At 39.2% G+C, this 13,572-nt stretch overlaps 1 long non-coding RNA gene across 3 annotated transcripts in view; it reads right to left on the bottom strand.

Annotated features, from left to right (window-relative positions):
* The window catches only part of LOC141584318 (uncharacterized), an 885,764-nt gene that overhangs the window by 748,662 nt on the left and 123,530 nt on the right, over nucleotides 1–13,572 (bottom strand). For 2 of the 3 annotated variants that reach the window (XR_012517305.1, XR_012517303.1), the window contains exons 2-3: nucleotides 5,033–5,152; nucleotides 4,766–4,803 (exon numbers count right to left, since the gene is read on the bottom strand). This is a non-coding gene — a long non-coding RNA (uncharacterized LOC141584318). Of the gene's footprint in view, nucleotides 1–4,693; nucleotides 4,804–5,032; nucleotides 5,153–13,572 lie in introns of all 3 variants that reach the window. The other variant, XR_012517304.1, reaches the window with a different exon arrangement.

Below are 13,572 nucleotides of genomic sequence, written 5' to 3'. Positions count from 1 at the left end.
TGCGTGACAGGAGTGAGACTCCATCTGAAATAAATAAATAATAAGTATTTTCACTACTTCCTGGACAATGCAAACAATTCTTTCATATTAATTATTGTTATGTACCTTGATATGACTTGGTGGTGTCCCCACCCAAATCTCAACTTCAACTGTATCTCCCAGAATACCCAAGTGTTGCGGGAGGCACCCAAGGGGAGGTAATTGAATCATGGGGGTGGGTCCTTCCCATGCTATTCTTGAGACAATGAATACATCTCATGAGATCTGATGGGTTTATCAGGTGTTTCTCCTTTTGCTTCTGCCTCATTTCTCTTGCTGCCACCATGTAAGAAGTACCTTTTACCTCTCACCATGATTATGAAGGCTCCCCAGCCACTTGGATATGTAAGTCTAATTAAACCTCTTTTTCTTCCCAGTCTTGGTATTTTCATTATCAGAAGGGTGAAAATGAAATAACACATACATTAAATCTATATATACATATTTTTAAGAGTCATAAAATATTATTGTATAGTCAATTTCATTTATCTTCTCACTTATATTTTCTATTGCTTTTTATTACTACATTAACAACTATGCTTCCATCTTGAATTATTTTCTTTCTACTGTGTAGTATTTCTTGTAGTGCATGTCATCTGGAACAAGTTGTTTAACCCTGTTGTCCTTTTTTGTTATTAATTTATTTTGTTTAAAAAGTCTTTATCTCTCAAAATTTTGAATGATATTTTTATTGGATTAAAACTGCTAGATATCTGCTCTAGTATTTTACATTTCTTCTTTTGGGATTCCAATTACATATAGATTAGACCTTGCAATTGTATTTTATATAACTCTGATATTGTTTCTATATTTTTCCTCATTCTCCCTTTCCATGCTTCATCCATTTTCTGCTGAATCATACTCCAATTCATTACTTCTTCAGCTGTGTCTAATTTGTTGTTAAACTCTATTAAGTTCTCAATTTTAGTTATTTTATTTTTTAGTTATATCATTTTCATCTCATAATTATTTTTTACTACTTTTAGTTACATTTTTAATCTCATCCTTTATATTTTGCATGTATTAATCACAGTTACTTAAAAGTCCAGGTCTGATTCATTCAGTATGTGGATTGTCTTGATTTGTTCGTTTATATGCATTTTTTTCTCGTGTGTGTGTGTATGTGTCTGTGTGTGTCTGTGTCTGTGTCTGTGTCTGTGTCTGTGTATGCGTGTGTGTGCATGTGTGCCTGGTCTTTTCTTTGATACAGGTAAGTTTTTTATTCATAAACAAGTATTTTGAAAGAAAAGTTGTATAAATAAATTGAAGCCTTAGAAGATGTTATTTGCTTCCAAAGAGTATTTACTCATGCTTCTGTTAGAAAAAGTAGAAGCTGATTGCCTTAATGCAACAGGATTAATCTATTTTAAAACAGAGTTTCCAACTTTTTGATGGTTTGCTTCTTGTTTCCCATTACTTATGGAATATAATCCCTTCCAAATGAAAACCTGGAAAGTTTATCAAGGCTTCTGCTCATGTAAAAAAAATGTAAATTTTTTTACAATAGAAATAATTGAAAGTTCTGCTCCACTTTCTAGTCTCTTAACCATTATTTTCTATCCAATCTCAGCTCCTAAACTGCTGCTTCCAAATAAGCAAATCTCTCAAGGAAAAGGCATTGCAGAATATTGGGATTATCTCAATGCATTCTCTATCTCAGGAATCTTGGCCTTCAAGCCCTGTTGGCTTCAAGTGCTCAAATACTTTCAAGTAAATGTTTATTCAGCATGTCTAGCTGTTCCTTTTTTGAGACGGAATTTCCCTCTTGTTACCCAGGCTGGAGCGCAATGGCCCGATCTTGGCTCACCACAACCTCCGCCTCCTGGGTTCAGGCAATTCTGCTGCATCAGCCTCCTGAGTAGCTAGGATTACAGGCAGGCGCCACCACGCCCAGCTAATTTTTGTATTTTTAGTAGAGATGGGGTTTCACCATGTTGACCAGGATGGTCTCGATCTCTTGATCTTGTGATCCGCCCACCTCGGCCTCCCAAAGTGCTGGGATTACAGGCGTGAGCCACCGCGGCCGGCCTAGTTGTTCTTAATAGAAAGAAGATTTGATATGTGCTAGTTTCTAGTTTAGATGTAGAGTTAAGGAGATACAAAACTTTCTCTCTCTCTCTCTCTCTCTCTCTCTCTCTCTCTCTCTCTTTCCCCCATCCCCACTGCCACCCCCACCCCCCGCCCTGCCACGTGAGAATACAATGAGAAGGCAGACATCTACAAATCAGGAAGCTAGCTCTCACCACACATTAGATCTACCAGCACTCTTGGAATTCCTAGCCTCTAGAACTGTGAAAAATAAATCTTTGCTATTTAAAACATCCAGCCTGTGATAATTTATTATAGCAGTCTGAACTGACCCAGACATAGAGTAATAACGATGATGTGTTATATTTCTTTCTTCTTGGAAAAATATATCTGTTAATGTATTTCACTTATCACAAATACAATGCATGTTCACTGAACAACTTTGAAAAATTAGAAAAGCATAAAGAAAAAAAGTAAATCACCCATAAGTTCACCATTCAGACAAACCCAGGTAGTCATTTGATATATATCCTTCCTCTATGACTTTACAAAATTTTTTCACAAAAAAATTATAACATATACATATTATAATGTAGTTTGGTATTCTTTTTATTTAAAAGTATATGTAAACATATTTCCATGTTATTCAATGTTTCTCTCCTGCAGTTTTTTTGGTTTTCATTTTGGCTTTGGGAAGTCACCATAATTTAATAACAAATTCTCACTGTTAGACACTTGTTTCTCAATTTGGAATTGTTATAAATAATTTTATATAATTATTCTTTTACTCACATGTATGCAATATTGTCTAAGTATAATCCTATAAGTGGCACTGGTATGTCAAAGAGTACAAACATTTTAAGATTTTTGATACGTATATATGTTTAAGTTGTCTCCTAGAAAAATTATATGATTTGACTTCTCTTCAAGATTATGTGAGTGCCCATTGTGCCACACCATCTATTACTGAATAAAATTCATTTTTGACTGGGTGCAGTGGCTTATGCTTGTAATCTCTGAGTTTTGGGAGATCTAGACAGGAGGATTGCTTGAGCCCAGGGATTCAAGACAAGCCTAGACAACACAGTGAGATCCTGTCTCTACAAAATTTTTTAAATTTAAATAATAGTAATAAAAGAAAATAAAATTCATTTTCATCACCAATATGAACAGATAAAAATGGATCTCTCCTATTTGCAGTTTTGATTTTAGCAAAAAATAAAAACGAAAATTTGCCATATGTGTATTATCTTTTTAAAAATGTCTTCTGTTGGCAATGATGTCTTTTGTTCATTTAAAGAGTTAGATTTATAAAATAAATTCATAGAAAGATAAATTCTTTTGCTGTGCATGCATGAAAAGTAGTTACTATGGAAAATTCCTTTACAAACAATGCTGGGAAATTTGCTTCATAAATGAATCCTTAATTGGCTGCAAAAACTTATCTGTTAACAATACTGGCTACTGTATTACTAGCATTGAGAATTACCTTTATTATTTAGTCATAAAGTTTCCTATGGTTTCACAACATAATAAATTATTCACTGCCATGGTTTGATAAATTCTGGTTATTTATACTAGAATATATATGTCATGTTACTGCAATGAAAAGGCCATTTATTCAGTATTGTCTCATCATCTTTCTCTTTCTAGGAATTCATCGTGAATATCCATAAATATGGTTTCTACAAATGCATGAAGGAATCAGAGAAGACTTGCTACCCATGAAAAAAAGAGTATAGCAATAGAGAACCAAAGTGGTGCAAGAATGATCATCTTTGAATAATTGAGAAAGAAATAACATCAAATCACCAAATACTTATTGAAGCTCTCCATCTTTTCCATCCTTGATTCCTGTGTTATTCTGCATTTTTCGTAGGTTTCCAGCAAGCAGCCTTCCCTCAAAAGTACTATTAGGTAGTAATATGTTTATAACTGTTGTCTTCAAGCTCTCCTACTGCTGATGAGTATCAATCACATAAAATTGTGTAAACTCCTGCTCCATAGAAATGCAAGGGGCAAAAATCTTCCTGCCTGGCATTTCAATGCAGTTGAATTCAAAGTCATGATAGCAGTAAATATAAATTGATCTCTAGTATAATAACCAATAAGGAGACCCTAAGTTTCAGAACTCAGCAGGTAATAAATTCTCCACATCTTGACAAATTTTAAAACAAAATATTTTAACTTATTCTACCTTTCAAAATATGCATTAAAACCAGAAGACAAAGACTTAAATCCAAATGCAGTATCTTCATATGGCAATGTCACATAATTGCATGAAAAATTGATTCTAAGTTATTAAATGTATTATAAATAAAAGTTGAGAAAGAAATAATATATAGTGTAGTGGTACCAGACAACATGAGTTGAAATCCTGAATAACCACTTAATAGATACATAAACTTGGCATATTTCCTAACATGTGTGTGCTTCATTTTCGTTGTCTGTGAATAGGAATAATGGTAACTTTTATAGGATGGTTGCAAAAATTATATGGATTAATAATGCTTGGCACACAGTAAGCACCAAAGATTGTGTTTGTCATTATTAGTTGTATTTCTAGTACTATTACTACTATGAATAAACTCTCCATGAGCAATTAGGAAAATAAAGTGATGCTTACCAGGAGTCAAAATATATTCATCATGAATTCTTTTTCATTTTATACAACTACCAACATAAAAGATGGACAAACCTTGCCTATCTTCTTTCTTTTGAAGCTTCAGTATTCACCTGTAAAAAATAAGTAAAGAGTAAAACTTTATTTCCATAATTTAAGAGGCTTTTAAAGACACAAAAGATAATATGGTATTAATTTAACAATTAAAAAGCCTTGGAGAATGGAGCAAGATGACAGAATTGAAGCCTACACCATTTGTTCCTTTGACCCAATTTTGACAACTATCTACACAAAGAAAAGCACCATCATAAGAAACAAAAATCAGATGAACACATGCAGTACCTGGTTTGAACTTCGTATCACTGAAAGAGGCATTGAAGAGGGTAGGAGACAGTCTTGAATTGCTAATGCCACCCCTCCTTCATCCGCCAGCAGCAGCCATGTAGTGCAGAATCTGTGCAGCTGGAGAACGGAGAGCACAGTGACTGGAGGACTTTACATTGAACTTAGGGCTGCCCCCACACAGCAGAGAGCCAAGCCATGCTGGGCTCAGCCAGCACCCATGCATGAAGCAAGCATTTGGACCAGACCTAGTCACAGGGAAATCTGCCCAACCCAGAGGTCAAAAATGGACTTTCTTGGCAGCCTTGTCACCATGGGCCAAAGTGCTCTGGGGTTCTAGGTAAACTTGAAAGTCAATCCAGGACACAAAAACTGCAACTCCTAGGAAACTCCTAGTGGTGGGATGAGTTCAGAGCCAGTAAACTAGGGTTGTATGTGCCCTAGGGAGACACTAGCTAGGGCAGTTAAGGGAGTGCTTGAGCCACTCCTCCCTCAATCACAGGCAGTGCAGCTCACAGCAATGAAGGTGACCCCTTCTCTTCTGCTTAGGGAAAGAAGATCAAAGAGTAATATCGCTGTGCTGAGGTGCTGGATCTGAGAAGTAAAGAGACAGGACACAGAAGGACTGGAAAAGACAGCTGGGCTTGGGTAGCCATGCCACCTATAAGCAGAGACAGGCGAGGCCCTGAACATCCAGATGTATCTGCATTCATTAGGTATAGGTTGAGAAGGGTAATGAGTGAAACCATCATTAAGGACAGTGATAGGGACAAGACATTCATGTGAGTGATAACCAAGAGGTCCATCTCCATTAGGTCACCTAGGCTACGAGGTAGGCAGTGTGAAGTAAGGAGTCCACCCCCATTAGGTCACCAAGGCTAGGAGGTAGGTCATGTGCAGTGAAGAGTGCAGTGTGTAATTATCTCTTATCTAGGGGCAGGCTACTTCTAGGGAATTCTGTAGGAGAATGCTTTCAGTCAGCATAGTAGCAGAGCCAACAAAGTGTACAGCCACCTAGGTGCAATTACACCAGAGGGGTTTTAAGCCCTTGGACACTCACAGGCTTGCTAAATGGAGGTCAGCTTTCCATAAGAACTGGACGCAAGGTACTACAACTCCTTTATCAGGAGGAGTGGCTCTTTCTTCAAGCCTGCCATACGGCAGGTATCTTTATGATACTGAACACTGCCACCTGGGCCAAAGATTCTTGTCCTGGTATAACTGCTTTTCCTTTAAATCATGTTCTGCACTGTGTCTGCTCTAGACATTCCTCCGACTATAAGCAAGATATGCTTATATACGTATAGCTGTTTATCCCGTAATTCATGCTCTGTACCGTGTCTGCTCTAGGCATTCCTCCCACTATGAACTAAGATATAATTGTGTGTGTTTGTGTGTGTGTGTGTGTGTGTGTGTGTGTGTGTGCAAATAACTGAGTAGTAAGATATTCCTCAGTCACTAATCTTATAAACTAATATATGATTATATAAAAAGGATAAAAGGAAATAACTGAGCAGTAACACTATAAACTAAGATATTCTTCAGGCACTAAATGCACAGGGAATCTGCTTAGCTCTCCTTCCTCAGTGCCTATACGGGGGAGCTACCCATAAACTTTGTCTTGCATTTTGGATAACATTTCAGCCACAGTAGGATAGGGTACCCAGCACATCATGAGGGCCATATTCCAGCCTCAAGCTCACAGATACCACCCCAAGCCAAAAAGGAAACTTCTGCCTTGAAGGGAAGTGTTCAGTCCTGGAAGGATTTATTACCTGCAGATTAAAAAGCCCTTGGACCCTGAATAACCAGCAGTGGTATTCAGGTAGTATGTCATGGGTCTTGGGCTCTGAGATGTGACCCAGCACACTCCCTGCTGTGGTTGATATGGTGAAAGTCTCCTTCTATTTTAGAAAAGCAGAGTGAAAAATAAAGTGAACTTTGTTTAACACCATAGGTAGCAGCTCAGCCACAGTGGTGTAGAGTAATAAGCAAGTTCTTGGGATCCCCGAGTCCAGGCCTAGGCTCTTGGACAGCATTTCTAGACCTTCTCTTGGCCAGAGCAGAGCCTGCTGCCCTGAAAAGGAGTCCCAGGTTTAGCAGGATTCACCATAAGCTGACTAGAGGGCCCTTGAGCTTTAAATGAACAGCAGCAGTGACCTAGCAAAACCCCCTATGGAACAGTGATGGTGGTGGCCACAGGGAGAGTCTCCTCTGCCTGCGGACAGGGAATGGAAGAGCAGGAAGAACATGATATTCTAGTTTGAGTATCAGCTTAGCAGCAGTAGAATACACTATCATGTAAATGTCTAAGATTCTTGACTCCAATCCCTGGCTCCTAGACAGCATCTCTGGAACTGCTTGGGATGTGGGGAAACTTGTCACCCCGAAGAGAAGGACATAGATCTGGTTTACTTTGCGACATGACAATTATAGAGGGCTAGGAACTTGAGTGACCGCAGGTAGTACCCAGGTGATGGTTACAGTGGGCCTTGGTCAAGATCCAGTGCTGGGCTCTTATCAGGTCTGATACAGCACAGTCCCAGTGGTGGTGCCCACAACGGTGCGTGTATCACCACACCCCGAGTTCCACGAAGCTAAAAACACAGAGAGAAAGACTCTGTTTGGAAGAAAGTAGGGAAAAGTACAAGGGTCTCTGCCTGGTGATCCAGAGTATTCTTCTGGATCTTATCCAAAACTACCAGGGTGGTACCTTTACTAGTCTGCAAACACCATAGCATTTTGGTGCTTAAGGTTCAAGCCCCTCTGAATACTAGAAATATTCTCAAGATGGACAGGCATAAACAAGACCAGACTGCAAAGACTATGATAAAAATCTGACTCTTAAATGTCCAGAGAAGAACAAACATCTAAAATATCAAGGTCATCCATGAAAACATAACCACACCAAACGAACTAAATAAGGCACCAAGAAAACAGAGATATGCAACATTTCAGTCAGAGAATTCAAAGCAGCCATTTTGAGGAAACTGAAAGAAATTGAAGATAACACAGAGAAGGAACTCGGGATTCTATCAGATAAGTTTAACAAACATTAAAATGATGAAAAACTATCAAGCCGAATGTACTGGCAATGAAAAATGCAATTGTCATAACTGAAGAATGCAAAAGAATCTTTTAATAGCAGAACTGATCAAACAGAAGAAAGAATTAGTGAGCTTGAAGACAGGCTGTTTTAAAATACATGGTCACAGAAGAAAAAAGAAAATTAATAAAAACAATAAATCACACTTAAAATATCTAGAAAATAGCCCCAAACAGGCAAGAGTTATTGGCCTCAAAGAGGAGGTAAAAAAAGATGGGGTAGAAGGCTTACTCAAAAAGAAATATTACAGAACTTCACAATCCTAGAGAAAGACATCAACATTCAAGTACAAGAAGGTTAGAGAACACTAAGCACATTTAACCCAAAGAAGTCTCCTCAAGGCATGTAATAATCAAACTCCTAAAGAACACTAAGCACATTTAACCCAAAGAAGTCTCCTCAAGGCATGTAATAATCAAACTCCTAAAGGTCAAAGATAAAGAGAAGATACAAAAAGCAGCAAGAGAAGAAAAAAACATAAATGAGCTCCAGTACCTCTGGCAGCAGACTTTTCAGTGGAAACCTTACAGACCAGAAAGAATGGCATAACATACTTAAAGTGCTGAAGGAAACAAATGCTTTCCCTATTATAATATATCTAGTGAAAATATCCTTAAAGCATAGGGGGGAAACTCACAGAAGTGGAAAAAACAATCCTAACATTTACTAACAACAACAACAAAAATACAGACTAGCAAAAGCTATCCTGAGCAAAAACAACAAAACTGGGGAAATCAAATTACTTAACTTCAAATTTTACTACAGGTCTATAGTGATGAAAACAGCATGGTACTGGCACAAAAACAGACAGATAGACCAATGAAACAGAATAGAGAACTCAGAAACAAATCTATAAACCTACTGAACAAATTTTTGACAGAGATGCAAAGAATTATACACTGGGAAAAACTGTCTCTCCAACAAATGGTACTGTGAAAACTGACTGTCCGTATTCAAAATAATAAAACTAGACCTCTGATATGATTTGAATTTGTGTCTCTGCCCAAATCCCATGTTGAATTATAATCACCTATGTTGAAGGAAGGACCAGGTGGAAGGTGGTTCCATCATGGAGGTGAACTTTCCTTTGCCGTTTTCATGACAGTGAGTTCTCATGAGATCTGGTTGTTTACAAGTGTGTATAATGTCTCCCCTCTCTCTCTTCCTCCTGTTTCTGCCATGTAAGATGTCTCTCCTTCCTCTTTGCCTTCTACCATGAATGTACGTTTCCTGAGACCTCCCCAGCCATGCTTCCTGTACAGCCTACAAAACTGTGGGTTAACTAAACCTCTTTTCTTTATAAATTACCCAGTTTCACTTCTTTATAGCAATTCAAGAACAGATTAATACAGAAAATTGATACTTAAGTGTAGGGTATTCCTATAAAGACACCTGAAAATGTGGAAGTCACTTTAGAACTGGTTAATGGGCAGAGACTGGAAGAGTCTGGAGTACTCACAAGAAGACAGGAAGATGAGGGAAAGTTTATTACTTCCTAGAGACTTGTTACATTGTTTTGACCAAAATGCTGATAGTGATGTGGAAAATGAAATCCAGGCTGAGGTGGTCTCAGATGGAGATGAAGAACTTATTGGGACCTAGGGCAAACGTCACTTTTGTTATGTATTAGGAAGAGGTTGGAAGCTTTGTGCTCCTACTCTAGAGATCTGTGGAACTTTGAACTTGAGAAGATGATTTAGGGTATCTGGCAAAGGAAATTTCTAAGCAGCAAAGCATTCAAGAAATGGCCTGGCTGCTTCTACCACTGTATGCTCATATATGTGAGGAAAAAGATGATCTGAAACTAGAACTTATATTTAAAAGGAAAGCAGAGTGTAAAAGTTTGGAAAATGTGCTGCCTGGTGAAGTGATAGAAAAGAAAAACACATTTTCGGGAGAGGAATTCAAGCTGGCTGCAGAAATTAGCATAATAGGAGCCTGATGTTAATAGCCAAGACAACAGGAAAAATGCCTCAAAGGCATTTCAGAGACCTTTTCAGCAACCCCTTCCATCCTAGGCCTGGAGGACTAAGAGGGAAGCAAGGTTTTTGTGGCCAAGGCCACGGTCCCACTGCCTCTACAACCTTAGAACACTGCTCCAGCTCCAGTCATGGCTAAAGGAGCTCCAGATACATCTCAGGCTGCTGCTCCAGAGGATGCAAGCCATAATCCTGGCAACTTCCACATGGTGTTAAGCCTGCAGGTGTGCAGAGGGCAAGAGTTAAGGCTTGGGAGCCTCTACCCAGATTTCAGAGGATGTATGGAAACACCTGGATGCCAGGCAGAAGTTTGCTGCAGGTGTAGAACCCTCATGGAGAATCTCTACCAGGACAGTGTAGAGGGGAAATGTGGGGTTGGAGCCACCACACAGAGTTCCCACTGGGACATTGTCTAGCAGAGTTGTGAGAAGATGGCCACCATCCTCCAGACTGCAAAAGAGTAGATCCACCAAGTTTGAACCATGCATGTGAAAAAGCAGCAGTCAAATGCCAGTCTGTGAAAGCAGCCAATGGGGCTGAGTACCCTGCAGAGACACCGGGGCAGAAATGCCCAAGGCCTTGGGAGCCCATCCCTAGCATCAGTGTGACCTGAATATGAGGCATGGAGTCAAAGAAGATTATTTTGGAGCTTTAAGATTTAATGACTGCCCTGCTGGGTTTCAAACTTGCATAGGGCCTATAGCCCCTTTGTTTTGGCTGGTTTATCACTTTTAGACAAGGTGTATTTACCCAATGCCTGTACTCACATTGTATGTTAGAAGTAACTAACTTGCTTTTTATTTTATTGGCACGTAGGTAGAGGGAACTTGCCTTGTCTCAGATGAAACTTTGGACTGTGGATTTTTGGGTTAATACTGAAGTGAGTTAAGACGTGGGAAACTGTGGAGAAGGGATGATTGTAGTCTGCAGTGTGAGAAGAATGTGAGATTTGGGAGGGGCTGGGGTAGAATAATATGGTTTAGATTTGTGTCCCCACCAAAATCTCATGTCAAATTGTTATCCACAATGTTGGAGAAGGGGCTTGGTGGGAGGTGACTGGATCCTGGGCACAGACTTTCCCATGGCTGTTCTCATGACAGTAAGTTCTCATGAGACCTGGTTCTTATAAGTGTGTAGCACCTTCTCCTCCTCTCTCTTCCTCTTGCTTCTGCCATGTAAGGCATGCCTCCCTCCTCTTCACTTTCTACCATGATTGTAAGTTTCCTGAGGCCTCCCCAGCCATGTTTCCTGTACAGCCTGTGGAACTGTGAATCAATTAAACCTCTTTTCTTTATAAATTATCCACTCTGAGGTAGTTCTTTATAGCTATGAGAGAATGGACAATACGACCACTATCTCCATATTCAAAAATCTAATTAAAATGCATTAAAGACTTAAATCTAAGACCTCAAACTATGAAACTGCTAAAAGAAAATATTGGAAAAACTCTCCAGAACATTGATCTGGTCAAAAATTTCTTGAGTAATATCCTACAAGCACAGGCAACCAAAGCAAAAATGGATAAATGGGATCACATCAGGTTAAAAAGCTTCTTTACAGCAAAGAAAATTATCAATAAACTGAACAGAAAACCCACAGAATGAGAAATTGTTTACAAACTACACATCTGACATGGGAGTCATAATTAGAATATATAAGGAGCTCCAAAAAGTCTGTAGGAAAAAAAACTAACAATTCTATCAAAGATGAGCAAAAGATTTGAATGACATTTCTCAAAAGAAGACACACAAATGACAAACAAGCATAGGAAAAGCTGTTCAACATCACTGATCATCAGAAAAATGGAAATCAAAACTACAAAGAGAAATCAATTCATTTCAGTTTAAATGGCTTTTAACTAAAAGACAGACAATAACAAAGGCTGGGGAGGATAAGGAGTAAAGGGAACCTTGGTACACTGTTGGTGGGAATGTAAATTAGTACAAATACTACAGAGAACAGTTTAGAAGTTCCTCAAAAAACTAAAACTAGATCTATTGTATGATCCAGCAATCCTACTGCCGTGCATACAACCAAAAGTAAGGAAATCGGCGTAACAAAGCAGTATCTGCACACCCACATTTGTTGTAGCACACTTCACAGTAGCCAAGATATGGAATCAACTTAAATGTCCATCAATAGATGATTGGATGAAGAAAATGTGGTACATTACCTCAAACCAGTTAGAATGGCTATCGTTAAAAAATTTGGAGACAGATGCTGGAGAGAATGTGGAGAAATAGGAACTCTTTTACACTGTTGGTGGGAGTGTAAACTAATTCAACCATTGTGGAAGACAGTGTGGTGCTTCCTCAAGGACCTAGAAATAGAAATTCCATTTGACCCAGCAATCCCATTACTGGGTATATACCCAAAGCATTATAAATCATTCTGTAATGAAGACACATGCACATGTATGTTCATAGTGGCACTGTTTACAATAGCAAAGACCTGGAACCAACTCAAATGCCCATTGACAATAGACTAGACAAGGAATATGTGGCACATATACACCAGGGAATAGTATGCAGCAATAAATGATGAGTTTGTGTCCTTTGTAGGGACATGGATGAACCTGCTTTGTAGAGACATGGATGAACCTGGAAACCATCATTCTCAGCAAACTGACACAAGAACAGTTAATCAAACACCACATGTTCTCACTCATAGGCGGGTGTTGAACAAAAAGAACACAGGGACACAGGGAGGGGAGCATCACACAGTGGGGTCTGTTGCGGGGGGCCAAGGGACAGCGGGGGTGGAGGGAAGGTCGGGGAGGGATAACATGGGGAGAGATGCCAGATGTGGGTAACGGGGGGATGGAGGCAGCAAACCACATTGCCATGTGTGTACCTATGCAACAATCCTGCATGGTCTGCACATGTATCCCAGAACCTAAAGTACAATAAAAAATAAAGAAAATGTGGTACATTTATACAATTGAGTACTATTCAGCTATTTAAAAGAATGACATTGAATACCAGGCGCCACGGTACTCAAAATGGACAAGTAGCAGGCCGACTGTCAGGTGAAAAGAAAGCAACACACCTGTAAAGCCAGATATCCTGGAACCTGCCCCCAAGAGAGGGTGCTTCAGTCTGACAGTCCTGCTTGGGACAGATCATATGAGAAACTGGAGCTGGGCTGTTGTCAGGTGAACGGTTGACATTTGAAGCACAGCTAAGCAAACACAGGAGTTCCCTGCCCCATTTAAAGTTATGATACAGAGTCCAAAAGGAAAGAAAATGCCTCTAGGGCTTCAGAAGACAGATTTCTGTTACCTATTGAAGTCTGTGATAAAAATGAAGGACATGGCCAGGCATGGTGGCTCATGCCTGTAATCCTAGCACTTTGGGAGGCAAAGGCAGGTGGATCGCTTGAGGTCAGGAGTTCCAGACCAGCCTGGGCAACAAAGTGAGACCCCATCTCTACAAAAAATAAAAAAATTAGCCAGG

This window comes from Saimiri boliviensis, chromosome 4, assembly GCF_048565385.1.
Source record: "Saimiri boliviensis isolate mSaiBol1 chromosome 4, mSaiBol1.pri, whole genome shotgun sequence".
NCBI lineage: Eukaryota > Metazoa > Chordata > Mammalia > Primates > Cebidae > Saimiri > Saimiri boliviensis.
This window is presented reverse-complemented; position numbering and strand designations above follow the sequence as displayed.